This window comes from Microcaecilia unicolor, chromosome 6 (assembly GCF_901765095.1).
Source record: "Microcaecilia unicolor chromosome 6, aMicUni1.1, whole genome shotgun sequence".
Lineage (NCBI taxonomy): Eukaryota > Metazoa > Chordata > Amphibia > Gymnophiona > Siphonopidae > Microcaecilia > Microcaecilia unicolor.
The window spans coordinates 136,446,447-136,467,126 of NC_044036.1; the positions used below are offsets into that span (position 1 = coordinate 136,446,447).

Here is a 20,680-nt window from a genome sequence, read left to right on the forward strand (position 1 = left end):
AGTAACCCTTGAGATTTATATTTGGATTAAGTAAGAATAACATGGGAGGGTTACTTAGTAAAGGTTTTTGAGCCTATGATGAACGGGCAGTGCTCCCTAAGGTTGAATAACATAAGGAGTATGTGCTCGGATTGAGGCTTTTCCTCTACATACAAGAGCATATCGTATAAGACACTATATTGAAAATAGGGGTCACTTGATTTGTATCTGCCATTTTCAGGGCACAGAGCATAGAAGTCTGCCCAGCACTTGCCCCGCCTCCCACCACCGGCTCTGCCACCCAATCTCCGCTACGCTTCTGAGGATCCATTCCTTCTAAACAGGATTCCTTTATTATTATCCCACGCATTTTTGAATTCCGTTACCGTTTTCATCACCACCACCTCCCATGGGAGGGCATTCCAAGTATCTACCATTCTCTGTGAAAAAATACTTCCTGACATTTTTCTTGAGTCTGCCCCCCTTCAATCTCATTTCATGTCCTCTACTTCTACCGCCTTTCCTTCTCCGGAAAAGGTTCATTTGCGGATTAATACCTTTCAAATATTTGAACTTCTGTATCATATCACCCCTGTTTCTCCTTTGCTCCAGGGTATACATGTTCAGGTCAGCAAGTTTCTCCTCATACGTCTTGTAACGCAAATACCATTTTTGCAGCTTTTCTTTGCACCGTTTCAATTCTTTTTACATCCTTAGCAAGATACGGCCTCCAAAACTGAACACAATACTCCAGGTGGGGCCTCACCAACAACTTATACAGGTGCATAAACACCTCCTTTTTTCTGCTGGTCACACCTCTCTCTATACACATCCTAGCAACCTTCTAGCTACGGCCACCGCCTTGTCACAGTTTCATCGCCTTCAGATCCTCAGATACTATCACCCCAAGATCTCTCTCCCCGGTCTGTACATATCAGACTCTCACCGCCTAACACATACGTCTCCCGTGGATTTCTACTCCCTAAGTGCATCATTTTGCATTTCTTCGCATTGAATTTTAATTGCCAAAGCTTAGACCATTCTTCTAGCTTCTGCAGATCCTTTTTCATGTTTTCTACTCCCTCCTGGGTGTTACAAATCTTAGACTCATCCGCAAAAAGGCAAACTTTACCTTCTAACCCTTCGGCAATGTCACTCACAAATATATTGAACAGAATCGGCCCCAGCACCGATCCCTGAGGCACTCCACTACTCACCTTTCCCTCATCCGAGCGAATTCCATTAACCACCACCCTCTGGCGTCTGTCCGTCAACCAGTTCCTAATCCCGTTCACCACGTCGGGTCCTATCTTCAGTCTGTCAAGTTTATTCAAGAGCCTCCTGTGGGGAACCATGTCAAAAGCTTTGCTGAAATCTAAGTAGATAATGAGGCATATTTTCAAAGCACTTAGCCTTCCAAAGTTCCATAGGTTTCTATGGAACTTTGGAAGGCTAAGTGCTTTGAAAATATGCCTCTATGTCTTATAGCATGTCCATGATTCAATTCTCTGGTCACCCAGTCAAAGAATTCAATGAGATTCGTTTGGCATGATTTACCTTTGGTAAAACCATGTTGTCTCAGATCTTGCAACTTATTGGCTTCCAGGAAATTCACTATCCTTTCCTTCAGCATCGCTTCCATTACTTTTCCAATAACCGAAGTGAGGCTTATCGATCTGTAGTTTACAGCTTCTTCCCTATCACCACTTTTGTGAACAGGGACCACATCCGCTGTTCTCCAATCCCAAGGAACCTCTCCCATCTCCAAGGATTTATTAAACAAATCTTTAAGAGGACCCGCCAGAACCTCTCTGAGCTCCCTCAATATCCTGGGGTGGATCCCATCCAGTCCCATGGCTTTCTCCACCTTTAGATTTTCAAGTTGTTCATACACAACAGTGCTATATCCACTCCATTCTCATATGTACTTTTGCCAGTCAATAGTGGTACTTCTCCAGGATTTTCTTCTATGAAAACAGAACAAAAGTATCTATTTAGCAAATTTGCTTTTTCTTCATCATTATCTACACAGTGGTTCGCAGCATCTTTTAGTCTCACAATTTCCTTTTTAGACTTCCTCCTTTCACTAATATACCTGAAGAAATTAATGTCACCCCTCCTTACATTTCTAGCCATTTGTTCTTCCGCTTTCGCCAGACGTATCTCTCTCTTGGCTTCTTTCAGTTTCATCCGGTATTCCTTGGCTTCAAATGTACAAATAAATAACAAAATGACTCAGAACCTATAGAATCCCTATCAGAACAAAACAGCACACTGCTAGAACCTAAGCAACAATCTAATATTGATGCTGTTGAGAACACATCACACTGAGCAAGGCATCAAGAAAGCCTCTCATCTTTTCTCCTAATGTGTTCCTCTTCAAAGACTGACGATGCCAGTGTTGAAGAGGAAGCAGGTGGTGAAGTACATCCTCCTGAGTCACTTGCAGAACTGGTCCTTAGGGGCTTACATTCCCCTTATGACATAGAGAAAGATAAGCAGTCCTACGGATGCAGATACCTCTGCACTCTTGAAAACATGCACAGACAACAACCAATGTCAATGATTCTTCACTTTTACTCAATGCACATCATCTGTGATCTTCAGTACCAAATTCTCATCCTTCTCCTTCAGATGAGAATCAGTCAGTGTTCATTCCCAATGGCCTCTACTGATGCTCAACATTAAGGTAGATCAAAAGATCCCTCAATGTCAATACATACCCAACATCTGGTGCAGCTCCAAAATTCCTCAGAACTAATGCTTCTGATGCTGGGTCAGACTTACAAAAACAGAAGAGCTTCTCTCTTTGCTCATCAGTGCCACAAAGCTGCCTTTTTGTCATCTGAAGATACAGATAATTAATAGGTTTGTGATCAGGCCCCAGGCATTACAAGAACCACTTATGAGTATCCGACCCACATAAGATCTTGCTGCATAACCTGAATTTCTTAAAGTCACTGGGGGCTTTCTTCTGGGCCATGTCATCCAAAAATGTTTAAAATAGCCACTGCAAAATAAAATGACTTTACTCTGGCAACTAGGCCAGACGTACTTTATAATCACCAATAATTGTGGCAGCAGGAAGATATAATAGAAGAAAGAAAATTTGAAAGTCGACAGAAAACATGACTAGAAAGCTAAGAGGAACAGAGAGGTCTCATGATGACGTAGTACTACTACTACTAACTATTTTAAATAAAATGAGAGGGGGGGGGGAAAGAGTATTCAGGAAGACATCCATCCATCCAGCTCAAACAAAAAAAAAAAAGACCAAGGAGGGTCCTTGAGACAACACAGTGCGAGAAGAACATCACATACATGGCGAGTTGGTCAATGCTTTTAAAGAAAAACTCATCTGTGGAAGATGTTCCTGTGCTGACTCACCCAGATATAAGAACTTGATGTTTTGCTTGTTCTCGAAGAAAGTAGAGGTCTATAGCTCGTGTGAATTCCATATAAAACTCTACAACTGTAACAAACAGTACAGAATTCCAAAAAACACAAGTAGAATCCTTTCAGAGACAAACGAGAAGTAGCCACCTTTTAGAGGCATAACGGCAGGGAACAGGTTAAACATTTTTAAATTATTGTCAACCATTAAGAGATCATAAGACTGAAATCTTCCTAAATGGTCTGCACATTGTCAGACAGTAGTATTTAGCATTTATATTTACGCTTCTCCAAATACAAGTGAACATGCTGAGATAAAAGGCAACAGTCCAAAATTATTACTTGGCACTTCAGAGCTAAAACACTACCTTTTAATCAAAAGTACTTTTTCCCTTTTCTCTTGAATAAATTTCATCCCTTCCCAGACATAAATGTAACGTGCAAAAATAGAGAGTGTGAGAGGAGGTGGGGGAGAGCAGCTAAGCAGGAAAAAAACACACTAATGGAACGGGCCCAGAAGCTCACATTGGCATCCTGATGTCTTATGTCAAGCACTGCAACTCAGTTTCTGTACAGGGGGACCAAAGTAAATTAACCTGCTTCTTAACATCTGCAGGGGATGCAAACAGTAACAAACAAACAATCTGGACAACTATGACCAAGGCTGTGGGGATACAGAAATACCCACTGTGCCTGAAGGCAGATCACCTTGAGCTACTACTGAAAAGGTATGAACTAAATCCCCCCCCCCCCCCCCCGAAAAATCTAATATAATAATTTGCTCCTCCAACATTCCAATGAGGCTGCCTGCATTCGTAACCATCTCCTGATGTCACTCTCCCACAGCAGAAGCCTGCGTGCCTGACATCAGGAGATGCTACTGTGGTCGCCTCTGTCTCGCTGTCTTCGGACTCTGCATTGCTGCCGCTCTCCTCTGCAACCCCACGTCCCTCTCGTTTCCCACTCAGGTATCGGTGCCGGTCGTTCCATCTTCACTTACCAAGTCAGGGTTACGGCGGCCGCCAGCAGCGGTAAAAAGCGTGCAGCCTAGGCCCTTTTCTCTCTCTCAGCTGTGGTCCCGCCCTTGCAGAAACAGGAAATGATGGCGAGACCACAGATGAGAGAGAGAAAAGGGCCAAGCCTGCACGCCTTTTACCGCTGCTGGCGGCCGCCATAACCCCAATGAGGTAAGTCAAGATGACTATCAAACTTTGTAGGGAGGGGGCCTAGAACTGGAAGGGAAGGACGACGACCCTGGAACTGGGAGGGTCGGGGGCCCTGGAACTGGGAGGGAGAAAAGAGGAGAGAGGGAAGGGGGACCCTGGAACTCGGAGGGAGGGAAGGGGGACCCTGGAACTCGAAGGGAGGGAGGGAGGGGGGTGGCACACACTCTCAATCTCACACACACACTCTCTCTCACAGACACACTCGCACCCAGTCTCACTCTCTCTCTGTCACACACACACTCGCACATTCACTCTCGCGCTCTCTCACACAGTCACTCTCACACACACTCTCTCAAACATATGCACTCTGAGGAAAACCTTGCTAGCGCCCGTTTCATTTCTTTCAGAAACGGGCCTTTTTTACTACTAAATAAATAAATCATAAGCAGCACGACTAGCAACAACATGCAACACTGACCAAAACACAACAGAAACCACAACTGCAACAACTATCAGGGTTCTTCAATCAACATGTGGAACAGACAGATGTTATGGCACAGCATGCGTGCGCACACCATCAGTGGCAGAAACGGCATCAAACATTTCTGTTTTTGTTTTGTTTTTTTTGAGGGATTAACAAAGAGAGATGCTGAGGCAGCCTCAGCACAGTTCCAAGCTACATCGGTGCAAAAGAAATCTTGTCCAAGGATGCCCCTCTACTGCCACCTACTGGCAATCTGTCACCAACACCTTTCTGAAAGAGGAGAGGAACAGGAAATGACTATGGGAGAGTAACTGCAGCTCAACAGATATTACAGCAAGACCGTCATGCCTATATGTATGGATTTATTCTTGGAGCAATGTCACAGACCCCATTTGGTCTCCAGCTTTCCCCTCAGCTCTTAGTAGCTAAGGATCCTGCACCTAATCCTTCAGATTTCTTGAATTACCATATTGTTTCTCTCCACGATCTCTCCTGGGAGAATATTTTTCAGCAGGAACAGGATTACTAGTTATTCCAGATACAGCAGAGTCTCGCTTACAACAGTGTTTCCCAAGTCAGTCCTGGAGGTACCAGTCAGGTTTTCAGGATATCCACAATGAATATGCATGAAAGATCTGCATACAATGGAGGAAATGCATGCAAATCAATCTCAAGCATATTCACTGTGGATATCCTGAAAACCTGACTGGTAAGGGGGTACCTCCAGGACCGACCTGGGAAACACTGGCTTAGAACACACAAGATCAAGCGGTAGCACCCGCTCTCTGGAATTCTTTAACAGAGGTGGTCAGGGGCATAAGGATTGGCTAAGATTATGGAAATTGGTTAAATTGGGCTTTCCCAGAGAGATACTTGACTACTGTAACTTGTATGGACTCCTGTGACTTGCCTGGGTTGACCAAATAGAGATGATGGATAAGTATAAATACACATCAAACAAAATAAGTCACCCTAGTAGCTCTGATTCTTCACGGACTTCAAGGCCTCAGCGTTACACAGAACTTCCCCATTAAAATAAGTGGGAATCCGTAAACTTAGCCACCTTAAGTCTTTAAAAAACTCCACAAAAAGTTCAAGAAGAGCCAGAGTGTCTAAATAGTTCAATGACAAGGCACTTTACTTCTTTCTCTCTCTATACTCTTCATTTATACATGTCAATACAAAATTAGGCACTTATCTTAAATTCAGTGCTATAATGCACTTAATGAAAATTCAGCACTTGCATATGAAGTCAAAGCTGGTATACATGGAGCTTGACGCCAGAATTAGCCATCCAAAGAACTGCCATGATAAGTATAAACACATACATACATGTATACCTGTGAGACATTTAAATCTCTCTATCATGTCCACTTCTGCCTCTCCTCTACGTGAAATATAATTAGGTTCTTAAATCTCTCATAGGGCTTTTACTGTAGGCCATATACCACTTTGACAGCCTCCTCCCTCTTCTATATCCTTTCAGAAATATGACCACCTGAAATGGATAAATTCTAAATGAAGTCTCACCAACGACCACAAAGCACCACCACCTTTTTATAATGGTTTTGCCCTAGACTGCGCATGAGGGAGGACAACATGCTGTCCTTTCAAGTCAGGCAGCCTCTGAACCTATGAACAAGTGAGCCCAAAAGCAAGGATAACATTTAGTATAGCAACTGCCCTGGTCATGCTTCTCCCTATGTACCCCAAATCCCTTTATATCTGGTCATCGCTGTATCATATTGTTCTTAAACCTTGACCAAGGCTGGCTCAAGACATGTGAGGCACTGGCTCAGGGTGCTGAGCCTCAAGGTCGCTGAAGTCCTGCTCACCTGCAGCAGCCAAAATCGCACACCTCTGACTAGCACTTCTCACATGTCCAGAATAAATCTCTCTCCCTCCCCTCTGCCACTGTGTCTGGCAATTCCCATCTCTCAACAGCAGCCTTTCCCTTTGCTACCTGCAAAATGCATTTTTCTCCCTTCCAGAGGCTGACATTAGTGGTAGCATTTCATATAACGCTGCCAGCGCCGGTTTGAAAGCCTTCCCTCTGCTGTGTTCAGCTCCTGCGGAAACAGGAAGTTATGTCATAGGGAGGGCTGCACAGAACCCGCACCAGCAGCATTCTGTTCTCTGGTAGGGAGAAAGGAAAAATAAGGTCTTACCTGATAATTTTAATTCCATTAGTCCTTCCCATGATACCAGAACATGTGGGGATGTTGATACCACTTTTGGAAGAACATAAGAATAGCCATAACGGGTCAGACCAATGGTCCATCTAGCCCAGTATCCTGTTTCCAACAGTGGCTAATCCAAGAACCAAGTACCTGGCAGAAACTCAAATAGTAGCAACATCCCATGCTACCAATCCCAGGGCAAGCAGTGGTTTCCCCACGTCTGTCTCAATAGCAGACTATGGACTTTTCCTCAATGAACTTGTCAAAATCTTTTTTTAAACCCCGATACGTTAACCACTTTTACCGCATCCTCCGGCAGCAAGTTCCATTCTTTGAGTGAAAAAATATTTCCTTCTGATACTGAGGGGAAGGGATATACTGGCTGGAAAACAGGTTAGTCCTGGTACAATTAAGCTCCCAGAAACAGTAGGAATATGAACTGTAGAAATCAGCCACTGGCTAAAGAATTCAAATGTAAAAGCAACTTGAGATCACACTTTAAGTCTGTTAACCCTTAAAACTTGGTAGTGATATTTTCCTTGTTAAAGCTTGCTAATTATAATATTTTTCTTTCTAATTACAGTGTGAAAACACTTAAAGAGACAGGCTAGTGCCTCTGAAGTACTATTATAGCTATTAATCCTCTAAATCCTACTTAATAAGCCACTCTAGAAAACCAAACAGTTTTACATATAGAAACAGAGAAAGTTTGTTCCTGTGGTGACCAGAGCTTATTATACCCCATCTTCTACAGCTGGGAATCAAACTTTGGATACTTTGGTTCTATAACAAACCTCATCTTTGGGCCACATCAATTGCTTCTTTTGCCTCTGTTTCTGAACGTGATCTTGTGTTGAAAACGTTTTTCGGAAACAGGCATAAGTTGTTTAATAACTGGAAATGTTCAGGGTAATATTCAGTCCACGGAAGTAAGTGGCTTGCAAGTGGATATTCAATGCCAGGGGAATGCATGACTCCTGGCACCGAGTATCTGGTAGGTCCGCTGACCCGGAATTGAGCAGGGCTCCGGCCGATATTCAGACTGGTTCCCAGTTAACTCGGTGTACAAAGTTAAGCCAGCTCTTAGGACAATATTGCTGCTAACCAACTAAATTGGTGCTTTCCTCTACCCTCCATCCCTGGCCCACCCCTAACCTAGCTGGTTAGCTGCGATATTCAGTGGCACTACCTGGTTAAGTGGCAGCCCGGCTAGCTGAGCAGGATTTAACCAGGCAGCAGCCTCTCCTGCCTGGTTAAACTTTTTGAATAGACCCCTTTGGGAGTTTCCTGATGTCTCGAGAAACACACAAAAGAAGAGGAAACAGGTTTTGTTATTGAGACATAGGGTCTATCAGTTAGGGGCCAGATTTGTTCTAAAATTTCCTTGTAAAGGTTCGATTTATTATTAAGGCATGATTTTCCTCAACGATAAGGGCTCCTGTCTCTACACCTTGGCTCTGAGGGGTGGAAATCCCAGTATAATGTCCGCTTATGTAAGAATGATATGTAGCTGATATGTAGCAATGGAGTGTTCTAGAGACTTCTTTTTGCTTTGAAAATTTTGTTCAGGTCTCCTGGGCCATCGCTGACGACGACCCATCAGTGAGAATATTCAGCTTGCTTGTCCTCGGAGAATAATTGCTTCTTGGTACACTTTACTTTTTCTTTTTTTTAAATATCTCCTTAGGTTATGCTCTGCTCTTAATTTGTGGACTTTGTTTTAAGCTGGATTTACGTTATTTTATTTTAATATATATTCATTTTGTCTTTTTCCACTTGATTTTTTGTTTGCTATGCCCACCTTAATTATCTTTCAAGTTTCTTCTTGGATAAATAAAACGAACAAAAAACCACAGGAAGTTAGGTGTCCATTATTCTTAACGTGAATTTCATTCAATTTCTTCTTAGGGTAAGAATATTTCTATGTAAATTCTGGATGTTTCCTCTTTTTTTTTTAATCAGATTTCCAAGTTGTCCAGGATAATAAAATATAACAAGAGACAGAACTAAAAAATGTTTAGTAAGTCATCAGAAAAAACCCAAACATTAACTTTTTGCCTGCCTCAAAGAGATCTCTTCGGAGAGGGTAAACACGAAACACTGTGCCTAAGAAGCAGCAACAGCAGAGTGCAGGGGGTGTGATTGAAATTCCAGACATGTGCCTCTTCCATGCATTTCTATTAATGTCCAGCACGTGTCAGCAGGGAGATAAGATGCCAACATCATGTCCGAGAAAGCAGCTGTAGAATGGGAATCCATGTAAAACAATGTCAGACACTTAAATCGTAGGGGCGGTTTGTGCTAGAGCTGCTGTGCAAGGTGCCTGATAACAGCAGTGAGGAAACAGGAGGGAATCTGCAGATTTAGGAGAGAAAGGGAAAAGGAGATGGAAAGCGCACGATGGTTGGGGGACGAGGGAGGGAGGAAGAACAGCTCTACATTTAATAGAAAGTAGATCTTCAGTGCTTGGTTCACCCTGCTGAGAAGGAGAGATAGAGCACAGAAGCTTATTTATGAAAAAGTGGGCAATATATCTTATTTTTAGTCAATCCCGTTTAATCCTCTTCTTTAGATTTATTTCCCCATTTAAGTCTTAGGCCTCCCTACAGTTTAGAAAATGAATAAGCACTCTAAATTCCAGTCTCTTCCATTATAAATATGGCTTCTAGAGAATACTGTGAACTCTGCTGAAGTGACATTCCCAGGTGACAACGATAAGTTTCTCCTTTAAGGCCTCAAGGTTCAGAAATGTTTAAGTCATGTTAAGGCTTCTCTTCTTCCCAATCTACTGAGAGGTCAATATTTAATAGATTTATATGGGTAAAATTTTCTCCAAGTAAAGAATCCAGTCAACCCAACTATATATGCACTTCTCAAGATCCACAAATCTGCTGAAAATCCACCAGGACGATTAATAGTACCAGGAAATGGCTTGATTCTAGAGCCATTATCAATTTTTGTCAATTTCTTTCTACGCCTATTTGTTCCCCTTTTTCTATCACACAATAAAGATACCACACATATGATTAATCTGTTACAGGATTATGACGGAGATTTGGCAGACATGATAATGGTCACACTGGACATAGATTCACTTTACACAAATCCCACAACTTGAAACTCTGATACTTATTGAAGAAACATTGTGTAGCCGTAGCAACCACAGATGAATTCCAAACCATCTGATTTTGACTTGTGTAATGCTTGCCCTAACCAGAACACACTCTGCAGATCAAACACATGGCCATAGGGGTTACAATGACCCCAGACCTTAGTAATCTTTACGTAGCCAATTTTGAAAAAAAAAAATGTATCTTGAGGCAGGGGCGTAGCTGCGTGGGGCCTGAGGGGCCCAGGCCCCCGCATTCCTCTCTCATGCCCCCTCTACGCTAGTGGCCAGTCAGGTGCCTGATTTTAGGCAGCACTGCAAGCAAACGCAGTTTGCTGCAGTTTTAAAGGGCATTTTTAATTTTGCTTCCCAGCAACACTGCCACCTACCTTTGTGGGCCCCCCACACTGGCTCCTGCCGATGTGACACTCAGAGCGTCACAGGCACTGCTGTGATGAGCCAGCCCTAAAGTTCCTTCATTGAGCCGCGAGGAGCCCCGCCCACAGCATGAGACGGACGTGCAGGCAAGCCTCTCCCGTGCGGTGCAGAGCATTGACGTCATCCGAAGCATGGGCGTGGCAACGAGACAGAGAGAAGCAGGACTGACTGCCGGTGCATGCTGCAAGGGAGTGGGACCGTCCCCAATCTACACTGATTCTCCGTCCTGACTCCAACAGTTCGGGTGAGCACTCAGCAGCCTCATCCTGTCCGCTGCTGCCCTGTCCGCTGCCGATCCGCCTCGCGCCTCACTCGTCTTCCTGCCTCAGCCTAATTCACGCCATCTGACTGAGAGCCTCGTGTCTCGCGCCTTGCACCTCACTCATCTTCCCGCCTCGCGGCTCGCGCCAAAGTCAGATCAGAGACTCTCTCTAGATCTGATTGAGAGCCACCATCTGCCACCTGTCAGTCCGACTCCAGTTGTTCCCAGGGCCAGGCTCTGCCTCCCCTCCACCACTGTAACTGCCTGCTGTGCTGTCCACTCCAGAGACTCCAGCAATCACAGACTCAAAGCGAAGGTAGGCGACAGCAACGGCGGGGGGATAGTAGGTGAGGCTGGGTTGGGATGACTGTGGTGGTAGTGTGGGAATTGGGCAGAATTAAGTCAGGAGCTATGAGAGGGTGAGGGGAGGGGGATCGGCAATGGCGGCGGCGGGGGGGGGGGGGCTATAATGTGCCCCCTCACTCTGGCCCTGGCCCCCCCTACCGCCGCAGTTCAGATACGCCCCTGTCTTGAGGATCAACCTTTCACACATGTTAAACTATACAAGAGATACATAGATATATTTATCCTTCTGAAGGGTGATACTGTATCTCTGGAAGCATTTTTCAACTGGCTAAACACCGAAGATCAAAACTTGAAGTTCAAAATATACAGCACACAGGAAATTAACTTCCTTGATTTATTGATCAAGAAAGACACTTACAACTTTATCACATCCAGTTACAGAAAGCCAAATGACAGCAATGTCTTTTTACATTTTACCAGCTATCACCAGCAGAATCTTAAGAAACAAAATTACCACTTTGCCAATTTCTGTACCTACGCAGGATATGCTCAGATTTTGACGACGTCAACCATTAGGCCTGCTATTGTAACACAAAGATTCATGAGGCTGTCCAGTACAACATGTTCACTCTGGTTATACGCAAGCAAAATCAGAAGACAGAGATGAGTTATTATGCTCCAAGAAAGACAAGCCAAGCCAAGCCCCAGATAGCCTGCACATTGAAATTTTCATATTTAGCAAATCATATACAGAAGTCAATTCGACACCACTGGCATATTCTAGAGGGATATGAATGTTTTAGGTTTGCACCCTGGTTCATAAGATAATATACGGTGAGGCTCCAGGATATATGTCAGACCTTATTGACCTACCAACCAGGAACTCTACCAGCTCATCACAAACATTCCTGAATCTCCACTACCCAAACTGTAAGGGACTGAAATATAAATTAACATATGCATCCAGCTTCTCTTACATATGCACGCAAATTTGGAATGAACTACCAAAATCCATAAAAATAACACACAACATAGTGACCTTCCATAAACTATTGAAAACTTATTTATTTAAGAAAGCATACAATAACAACTCATCACAAATTCAAATTAACAAAACGCAACTACACAACATGTATTCTCTATATCTCAACTGTCTTCCTAATTATCTTGATTTCCAGTTTAATGATCCTAATTGTTCAAGCTTTTTTGTCATGAATGAAGTTTAACCTTTAGCTCTTATCATAGGACGAACTTTCCTCTTGTAACCTAACCTAATCTAATGTGCCCCTTTACCCCAACTATGTATTTCTCCTAGCCGGAACTGGTAATCACCACTTACGGAATTATGTAAGCCACACTGAGCCTGCAAATAGGTGGGAAAATGTGGGATACAAATGTTATAAATAAATAAATGTCTTGTGATCTCTTATTCCACAGCGAGGAACCTTAAGGAACACCTCGTGCTTTCCACTTTGCCCGAACTACAGTCCGCATCCTCTGACTCTTCCTTGAGACATCAGAAATGTGGCAAACGTAATGTCTGTCGCCATACCTGGAAGATAGATGTTTTTGTACATCCAACAGCACAGAAAAAGTACAAGTTACGCCACACATCAAACTGCAATTCTATGCACGTTCTCCACATTATCCAGTGCCCCTACTCCCTTCTGTATATCAGCAAAACAACAATGATAATAAAAAACCCATATAATCAAAAACTGGAGCTGCATCAACAGAAATATTGAATCCATACCTCTCATCATACATTGGAACACAGCAAGTCACCCCGTTGATGACGTTTTTTTGTCTATAGGGTCTTCAAACAGAACCAGAGGAAAAAAAGACAACTTACTCTTACAAGAAGAACAAAGACTGATTTTTAACTTCAAAACCATTGCTCCACAAGGTTTGAATATGAACACTAATTACCGCCCCTTCCTGTAATTTAACTTCATCAAGCTTTTTGATGTATACTATTTAGTTCCTAGCCTACTCCACTCATTTCTTCATATGTCCATTTACTCATTTGGCAGCATTTTACAGTCTTTCACTCCAATCCCTTTCAATGCTACAGCGCTCCATACCTATTGTTTTTAAAAGAAACAGATATTTTTGTGGTTATAAATTTTTTTAAGATATTCAGTTTCATTTACACATGTAGGTTCCATTTAGGTACCTCATGTTCCTGGTACTTTTTATTATCTTTACCTTTTAGTTTTTTACATACGCATTTTTTTGTATTATGTATCATTTATATTGACAGGGTTGCCATTTTTGTTGTTAATACATTATAGATTTTCATGTGTTTCTCTATGTCACACTATACACACGGGCATCTCAATATCTAAGGTTTGACTATTGTACCAGATAGTAATATACCCTCTAAAATATATCATTTTATATCATGGATTCTGTCACGAAACACCTAGCCACCCTCCTGGGGTTACCCCACAGCAGTTTAGAGGGTCTATCACCAGCACAGCTCAGGTCCACCTGCAGCTTGTGCTCTGTACTAGCACCCTCCTCCCACCGACTGGAACTCAACTGCCTCTGGACGAGACTCCTGCTCTCAAATTACCCCCAGAGATTTCTAGGTTACTGGAGGTCACACTCCCAGTGGTCCCACAATTCCCAGAAAGCACTCACAGACCCAACACACAAACCACAAGGATTCTTTATCAGTCCAGAAAGCAAAGGCAATAAACTGAAAACTGTTTACAGAAACAGTGCAATCAGCAAACAATAACAGGCAACTGAAATATGGATCAATTATAACACTATCTAAACATTTGTTTACTTTCTAAAAAGTACCTGGGGAGTCAGGAAATATGCTGCTCAGATTATCAAATATAACTGACCACAGGGTCTCAGCAAAGAGACCTGTCTCTCTCTTCTCCCAGGCTAAGACTGGGGAAAAAGCCAGTAAAATCCAAATGAAAGTGAACTCCTAGGCCAATCAGAGCCTAGAACAACAAGTTTTAAAAGTATACTGCTCACAGTACTGTAGATCACTTCCTCACTGAGTTCTGTCACAGATTCCTTTTAGATATTAATGTTTTGGCGACAATAAATTATCTTCTACACATTCCTTTCCCCTTCCAGACATGCAGCCCCTGAAAATGGCACACTTTATGATTTATAACAAATTATAAGGATTTATGGGACGACCTGATACAAGAAAGAAGCTATGGTCAGTAAAAAAAAAAAAAAAAAAAAGGCTAGGGAGGGTGGGAAATAATCGGGGGCGGGGGGTACTTCTAACACGCTGAGGCAAAAAGGGGCATGGTTATGGGGTAGAGAAATGGGTGTTTCATGGGCACTCCAAAATTTAGGAGCCTAGTTACAGAATATGGCCCAGTGTACCTAAACCTATGCGCCAAGATTTACACCAGGTTTTCACTGGCGTAAATGGATGCGCACAGATATCGGCACTGAAATATCTATAATCAGCGCCTAAATCTAGGTGCCAATTATAGAATACACTTAGTCGGTACCGATTTCAGTGTCAATTTTTTAGGCGCCATATATAGAATCTCCTCCTAAGCGATTCTGGCACATATTTGAAGAATAGCACTTTCAGCACTTATATGTGTAATTGCCAATTAGTGGCACCAATCAAGTGCTTATCATTCTGTAACTTAAGAACACGAATGACACATGTCTTTAGGTCCCAACTTATAAATTGCCCTTATTATGTATTTTAAAGCTGATTTAAAGGTGTAGTTAGGGGATAATTATGATGAATGGGAAAGTCACTTTGGCTCCTTGTCTCCTTATGCCACCCTAAATATTTCTGTCTACAGACGCCATTGGCCTTGTACCCCTTTTTTATTGGGGGGGGGGGCAGGGAACCACAGCTCATGCCTTTTCAGTGGTAGCTCAAACTGAGTCACACTTGGGTACAGAAAGTTACTTCCCTGTCACCAAAGCCTAATAGTCTAAGGACTAGATTTACTAACCTTTGTTAACATGTTATGTTTCAACATTTTTATTAATGACAAACACAAATAAAATACATCCAGAATCCGGCATACACAAAAATGCCAACGTCAAAACATTCAAAGTAGAAATAAAACGTTAAAGTCCGTCATCAACCTTTTTAGCAATTTTCTCCCTTCCCCCCTAGCCCAACCTCCCTCTCCCCCCCCCCCCCCTTTATTATTGATTCCATCAGTTTCAACCATGGCAATATGGATGCTACTAATGAAATAGCCCCTTGAGCAATATATATATAACCTAGCCATATTAAAAGATAAGAGTTAAAGCTAGTACATACACCTACATCCAACTCCTCTGTTTATGAGTATTGTCCCTTTTACTTGATAACAATTTTATTGACATTCAAGGAACCATTGCACATTCATCTTCAAATGACACCAGTTCATGCAATATCCAAATAGACTCCATTTCGAAATCTTTTGAACAACAAATTATGTTCTATGAAAAAGAAGTATCCAACAGTCCTCCCAAATAAACCCATACCCCCAAACCCCTTGTCCCCTTCCATTCCTCACCCCTTATCCTCTTCCTAGCTTCTATATTCCCCCCCCACCCCACCTCTACCTATTAAATCTCCCACCTTCCCCCTCCCCCTCCCCAATCTCCATGCTGATCCCAGATGTAATATGCTACAAAGAGCCATCTTTAACTCAAGATCCGTGCAGTCCCCGGAACACTACACCTTTGTTAACATGTTAGTATTTGTGGACGAGTAACCTAGTGGTTAGAGCCGTCGGCTATGAAATAAAAAGACCAGGGTTCAAATCCCACTGATGCTCGGGGAGTCTTGGAGTCGCCAACTGGAGGCACGCTGCTGACGTCCTGTTCTATGCAGCAGTAAAAGGAGGAGGGGAGCAGTTCGGCAGCGAATTTCTTTGGCTGGAGGGGCCTTCGCATCCCCACCAGCAAAGGTATTTTTTTAAAACACTGGGGGGGGGGGGGGGGAAGGAAGAGTGATGCCCCCTCCCCAGTTCACCCCTGGGCCCCCCACAAAATCGAAGGGCTGGCTATGCTCCTGTTTCAGCCGTGTGTGCCACACCCCAAGAAAAGGCATCTGTTTGATGGAAACATCACATGAGAACACATATATGAGTCCTGTCAGGGAGACCTTCATGTAATCTCTTTCAAGAGCAGCAACAATAAAAACCATTTTTAAATGAAAATCTTCTTTATTGGTTTAAGTAAGAATACATTACAAAAGCATAAGGAATCAAAGTGTCACATCACTGAGAACAAAGACAAACTCAAAACCTCTGCAAAATCTCACCAATCGCCCCAACCCACCCTACCCTCTCATCCCACTCTATTTTAGTAAAGAACAGAAAACACTGGAGCATTCATTTAATATTCTACTGAGGGTTGCAGGCTGTAATGTGGTCCTTTGAAAACTCTGTCCCGTAGCTGAAGATACGTCCGTGATGTCTTTGCGCTCCATTACCAAGAGCGTGATCATCTGAAATCTCCAGTTAGATAGCGTCGGAGGTGAAGACTCCCGCCAATGAAGTAGGATTTTTTTTTTTAAAGAACCATTTTTAAAGTGATTTTGACAATAGCCCTCTTTTACCCAACTAAAGGTCCATGTGGGCATCCAAAGTATGTGTGCTTTCAGCTGGGCTGCAAGAGACTGCTTAGTTTGGGGATGGAAAACAGCACGCATATTTAAAAGTGCACAAGTTGTGATAGTGTGCTCACTTTAGACTAGCTAATTTTTCCTTTGAAAATTAACTCCTAATTTGCAAAGTGAATATATATCTTATCTACTAAATGGACCATGGAATTATCACCCTGTAAGATAGCAGATCTTCAAAGATACTGCCCAATGCTGAGCATGCCTAAGAAGTGCATCTAAATGGCAATAGGCAGAGTATGTCAGCCTTCCAAACAAGAGTGTTCAGGAAAAAAAAAAAAGAACACCATCCTTCCAAACAAGAGTGTTCAGGAAAAAAAAAAAAAAAAGAACACCATCATTTTCGTTTCTTATTTGTGGTTAAATCAGGAGACTTCCATAAATAAGCAAGCTCTACAATCATACTGAACATGAGATATGCAATTGCTGCACCCTCGCTGTGTTACAAAGAAACTGCAAGAGAGTCCATAGTAATTACTTTTTAGCAAAAGGAGCCAAAATAAAACAGATTTCAAACTAGTCATATGGCAAGAGGCTGCTGCAGAGACCAGAACCCCAGCGCCCAAGTGCAGAGGGCACGATTTAGCAGCTGTCTCCATGGACCGCTGTGGCCTTCCAAATAGCCAAGACAACATGCATGATGACAGTGCATCCCGTCAACTTAGTCATCTGAGCTAAGGAAGCCCTCAAGCAGAGGCACATAATCTGCTAATTAGAGGCAACAGTTCCAAAACTGAACAGTAATCAGCTATCAACTGAAGTTGGCAGCTAATTAATTTATTGCAATAATTTCAAACTTGTATCACAAGCAACGGAGATATCAACCAAGTACGTAGTGGGAGGGCCATCAAAAGTGCCACAGCAACTGCAAGTTGGAAGTAGCCATGGTTTATGTTTCACAAATTGACACCAAATTAGAGCCGTCAAAGGCTGAGCCAGTCTTGTTTTTAAAAGCTTACAGTCCTTTTTTATAGTTCTTAAAAGAAATTGAGACTGCCCGTCCACTGGGGCTGCTCAATTTGCCCTATATGGCATAGTGACTACTATCTAAGGCACATGTTTAGTTTTCACTGCTTCTTTTTTCACTCTCACCTAGCTGTCCTCCTAGAAAGCTGGTGCTTCCTTTCTATGCAGCTGGCTGACCTTGCAGGTTGCGCATCTTCAGCTTGGAAAACAGAAGGCTGAGGGGAGATATGACTGAGGTGTACAAAATCCTTAGTGGTGTAGAACGAATAGAAGTGAATCAATCTTCTACTCTTTCAAAAAGTACAAAGACTAGGAGACACTCGAGGAAGTTACATAGAAATACTTTAAAACAAATAGGAGGAAATATTTTTTCACTCAACGAATAGTTAAGCTCTGGAACTCTTCACCCGAGGATGTAGTAACAGCAGCACATCTGGGAGTAACAGAAGTTAGCGTATCTGGGTTTAAAAAAGGTTTGGACAAGTTCCTGGAGGAAAAGTCCATAATCTACTATTCAGACAGACATGGGGAAGCTAATGCTTGCCCCGGGATTGGTAGAATATAATGTAGCTACTATTTGGGTTTTTGCCAGGTATTGTGATCTGGCTTGGCCAATTTTGGAAACAGGATACTGGACTAGATGGACCATTGGTCTGACCCAGTATGGCTATTCTTATGTATCCATGGGATATTGTCAAATGATCCTGTTAGAGAAATTACCATCAGCAATTTCAATTTGTCAGCAATTTCTATTTGTACATCATAGATGTCACTCATTGTGAAGATCTGAATTCGAATTTTACATCATTTCAATCAATGGTTTCACCATGAGTGGGCACATGGCACAGACCTTCCCAACAATGTGCCGAAACTGAGAAATATACATAAATACTAGGTCAAAGAACGACACTGTCTCCAAGCAACACATGGCACCATCACCAACAACCAAGTTCAAAGAATGTGCACTGCAAGGAAAAAAGCTTGTGGATTAATATTCAAAATTCTTTGTCATGCACATTTTCTTTTTCCCTTCATACTGTTTCTATTATCATAGCCTTAACCACATAAGCTCTTGATAGGCAATGACATTTCTTGTGAAAACATACTGCCATCTTAGTTAGCTTCAGTCTCGTCAGATTTTTCAAACTAATTTCACCTTGATGTGGATAGAAATACTTCAACAAGGAATGCAGCTGGAGGAGTGGCCTAGTGGTAGTGGAGGAGTGGCCTAGTGGTTAGGGTGGTGGACTTTGGTCCTGAGGAACTGAGTTTGATTCCCGGCACTGGCAGCTCCTTGTGACTCTGGGCAAGTCACTTAACCCTCCATTGCCCCATGTAAGCCGCATTGAGCCTGCCATGAGTGGGAAAGCACGGGGTACAAATGTAACAAAACAAAAAAAATAGGAAAAAAAAGAAGAGTCACTTTTGAACCATCTAGTGGAACTGCAAAAAAACACAGATTTCGAGCCCTCCCATCAGGACACCTTGCCTGATGCTCCATGGCTGTAATACCTTCAACAATGGGCTCCTTACCTACCAAAACCCCGGTGCTCTACAGTAAAGAAACTCTCTTTGCAGCCTAATGACCAGACTACAGAATTCTGTAGAGCAAAACAGTTGTTAAAATCACCCTACCACTGCCAATTTTTCAAGTAGTTCTACCCAAAGAGAAGGTATCAACCACTTCCCAAGTTCCCATCCAGTGCCAAACGACCCAAACGACCCAGATGACTGCAGATGGTGGCTATTACAACCCCTGACGTGAAGTCAGCTGCCAATTTTTTACTACATACCAGTGGGAAAAAAATTCAGTATTTCAGAAAGGAATGGTAAAACATCACCTTGGATCTTTAGGTTCTAAACATAATCAGAGATACAAGATAATTTTCTCCAAGTATCCAATGGCCTTGACACCCCCTCCCACCTTATTGATTATGATATTGGCTTGGAAGAAGAGATCACAAGGTTTCTACAAAAATGAAGGCTTTTATTCCATCATCCTCAATCCCCTCCCCCCCCCCACACACAAAACTGGGAGGCCTCTGGTCCATCCCAGACCTACAAAACCTCAATCTGTAAGTTAAAAGAGAAATTTGAGATGAACACCCTTGCTGAACAGAAACACACTGGCTTGCCTCACTGGATGTGAAGTATACCTACAGCCACATCCCAATCCACTCAAAACACTGGCAATTCTGATGTCCTACCTTCCAGAGTAGCTGTAGCCCTGTAAGATAGCAGCTGCTGAAAAGATTCATTACTCGGTGATACATCTGTTGCTTTTATAACCTTTCTGGCTTTATCACCTTCATTGGTTGATTACTGGACTCCTGATAAAGGCTACTGTGCCAAAACACAGCCAATGTCAAGTCCATACCTCCCAACAACTGCACAAGGTATTTTAAAATAAGTTTTTATCTTGGGAATTCTTATATTTGGTTATTCCCACTGTGTTTTTATGCCACTTTTAGTATTTTGTTTTGAGAAATATATGGTTTTCTCCTTTATGTGGGTTACCTTCCTAAGCAAACACTTCCAATACAAAGTACTACTGCCCTTTAGCCTTTCATCAGCACTCAAGGTCTTCATGAAATGCCTTGCAATTATCGCTGCCCAAGTCTACAGGGGCAAGTACTATATATTCCCATATCTAGATGGCCAGCTTACATCCAGAGTGTCAGAGCAACATCTCTGACAGTCTCTATAGGGAAATGGCCACTTCCGCCAAACTCTTGGATCGTTATACCATCGTAGTCCATACACTTTATAGC

At 42.6% G+C, this 20,680-nt stretch overlaps 1 protein-coding gene across 1 annotated transcript in view; it reads right to left on the reverse strand.

Moving 5' to 3' along the window:
* Positions 1-20,680, reverse strand: part of CHCHD6 (coiled-coil-helix-coiled-coil-helix domain containing 6) — a 227,308-nt gene that overhangs the window by 162,397 nt on the left and 44,231 nt on the right. The window lies entirely within an intron of this gene.